The sequence below is a fragment of the Procambarus clarkii genome, chromosome 1 (genome assembly GCF_040958095.1).
Source record: "Procambarus clarkii isolate CNS0578487 chromosome 1, FALCON_Pclarkii_2.0, whole genome shotgun sequence".
NCBI classification, from domain to species: domain Eukaryota; kingdom Metazoa; phylum Arthropoda; class Malacostraca; order Decapoda; family Cambaridae; genus Procambarus; species Procambarus clarkii.
The window spans coordinates 3,036,449-3,039,400 of record NC_091150.1 but is presented as its reverse complement, the minus strand read 5'-3'; the positions used below and the strand labels follow the sequence as shown (position 1 = coordinate 3,039,400).

At 39.2% G+C, this 2,952-nt stretch overlaps 1 non-coding gene across 1 annotated transcript; it reads right to left on the bottom strand.

Moving 5' to 3' along the window:
* Nucleotides 1-2,612: 2,612 nt before the first annotated feature.
* TRNAP-UGG (transfer RNA proline (anticodon UGG)) lies at nucleotides 2,613-2,684 on the bottom strand. The gene has a single exon. It is a non-coding gene; the product is annotated as a tRNA-Pro (tRNA).
* Nucleotides 2,685-2,952: the final 268 nt, after the last annotated feature.

The following is a 2,952-nucleotide window of genomic DNA, read 5'->3' as shown; positions in this document are numbered from 1 at the left end:
AGATGTCTGTCTCTCCACATGCTCCGGCCAGCACACGTTACCTCGCCCGGTGGTTCTGATTGGCAAACAGAAATTCCCGCCACCGGACGAGCCATACCGTGCTGACCGTTAACGACCTCCATGGTTGTTAACCTCGTTCTTCCTGAAATAATGAACGTATGACTTAAATAATCGTGCCTTTATGCGATGAAATAACACGATACGATATATCGTAACAGTGTGTGTGTGTGTGTGTGTGTGTGTGTGTGTGTGTGTGTGTGTGTGTGTGTGTGTGTGTGTGTGTGTGTGTGTGTGAGTGTGTGTGTGTGTGTGTGTGTGTGTGTGTGTGTGTGTGTGTGAGTGTGTGTGTTTGTGTGTGTGTGTGTGTGTGTGTGCGTGTGTGTGTAATTACCTAAGTGTAATTACCTAAGTGTAGTTACAGGATGAGAGCTATGCTCGTGGTGTCCGTCTTCCCAGCACTCTTTGTCATAAAACGCTTTGAAACTACTGAGTGTACTCACCTAGTTGTGTTTGCGGGGGTTGAGCTCTGGCTCTTTGATCCCGCCTCTCAACCGTCAATCAACAGGTGTACAGATTCATGAGCCTATCGGGCTCTGTCATATCTACACTTGAAACTGTGTATGGAGTCAGCCTCCACCACATCACTTCCTAATGCATTCCATTTGTCAACCACTCTGACACTAAAAAAGTTCTTTCTAATATCTCTGTGGCTCATTTGGGCACTCAGTTTCCACCTGTGTCCCCTTGTGCGTGTTCCCCTTGTGTTAAATAGACTGTCTTTATCTACCCTATCAATCCCCTTCAGAATCTTGAATGTGGTGATCATGTCCCCCCTAACTCTTCTGTCTTCCAGCGAAGTGAGGTTTTGTGTGTGTGAGTGTATGTGTGTGTGTGTGTGTGTGTGTGTGTTTGTGTGTGTGTGTGTGTGTGTGTGTGTGTGTGTGTGTGTGTATTTGTGTGTGTGTGTGTATTTGTGTGTGTGTACTCACCTAGTTGAACTCACCTAGTTGTGCTTGCAGAGATTGTGCTTGCAGGGATTGAGCTCTGCCTCTTTGATCCCACCTCGCAACCATCAATCAACTGATGTACATATTCCTCAGCCTTCAGGGCTCTATCACATCTACATATAAATATATTTACATGAGTACTCACCTAATTGTGCTTGTGGGGGTTGAGCTCTGGCTCTTTGGTAATGCCTCTCAACTGTAAATCAACCGATGTACAGATTCCTGCGTCTACTGGGCTCTATCATATCTGCATTAGAAAATGTGTATGGAGTCAGCCTCCACCACATCACTGCCTAATGCATTCCCTCTGTTAACTACTCCGATTCTGAAAGTGTTCTTTCTAACATCCATGTGGCTCATTTGGGTACTCAGTTTCCACCTGTGTCAGAAATTAAGGAACATAAAGTGATCTGATGTTCTCAACACTAAAATATAAGAAAAACAGTTAAAAAATTAAATGAAAATATGAAAAATTATATATACTATACTCACGAAATGAACGGTATGGTAAACATCACAGCTCAATTCCAATGCAATTCACTCAAAATAATTAAACCAAAATGAAAATAAATAAAAATCTATGAAAATTCAATTTAAATTCAGTCAGAAACATTGAAATGGAACTGTAACATTTTTTGCATAACATGTGTGTTGTTCTTACATGCAACAGATGGCGCTGTTTTTCAAGAAAAACATAGTTTTACCTGTCACAGGTGTAGCTTCCATACTTATTCCTACAAAATGAATGGTATGGTAAACAACACAGCTTAATTTCAACACAATATCACACAAAATAATTCAATAAAAAATAAAATAAATCGAAATCTATGAAAATATAATTTATCAATGCACTCGGAAACATTGAAATGGAATTTGTGACATATTTAGTATAGCGTGCATGTTGTTATTATGTGCAACAGATGGCGCTGTTTCTCAAAAAATGCACGTTTTTACCTGTCAAAAGTTTACCTGTCATCTTTATAAAAGATATATAAAAAGACGCACCTATTCGAGTGCAACGTTGTGTCAAAATTTCAAAGCAATCGGTGAGGAACTTTTGAAGATTACAGCGTGTGTTGCTCCTACCTCAAACAGATGGCACTGTTTAAAAAAAACATGTTTTTTCCTTTCACAGGTGAGGCATGTATATAGTAGATATACAAAAAGACGCGCCTATTCGAATGCAACGTGGTGTCAAAAATTCCAAGCAATTGGTAATGAGATTTAGAAGATTTCTCTCACATGAAAAACATATGAAAAACACAGTTTTTCAGAAAAAGCATGGTTTTTACCGTCACAGACGTAACTTCTATATAGTATGTATATAAAAACCTGCTCGAATGCGAATGGAACGTTGTGAGAAAATTTCAAAGCAATCGGTGAAGAACTTTCGGAGATTAGCGATTCTTAACAAACGAACATTTCCATTTTCATTTATATAGATTAGTTAATTACATTTTAAATTATATGCACCGTACTGGTTTGCTAATTAAAAATTAAGTCTTATGGTGTCTCCTATGTTTAATAGTGCGTTTCTTAATGTTGGTAAAATGTAAGCAATTAATTTGACAGTATAATTAACTTGCTTGGGAAGGAAAATATTGAGGGCCTGTCCGGGAGTTGAACCCGGGACCTCCTGCACCCAAAGCAGGAATCATTCCACTAGACCAACAGGCCGTGGATATTTGAGTTTAGTTACGTTATTTAAATCTCCTTTTTACAATGAAATATGCCTATTGAAAATTATCAGAGCCTGTCCGGGATTCGAACCCGGGTCACAAGAATTTAGAGCAAGCAATGTTTTTCTCGAACAAAGTATAATTTTCAGCATGTAATCAACCAACTGGTAAACATCGCACACTTCCTCATCGTTTGTAGTGAATCTGCCAGACCGTATCCTCAATTTCATTACCAGTTCCTTCACTGTTTTCCTTCTTCTGATGTG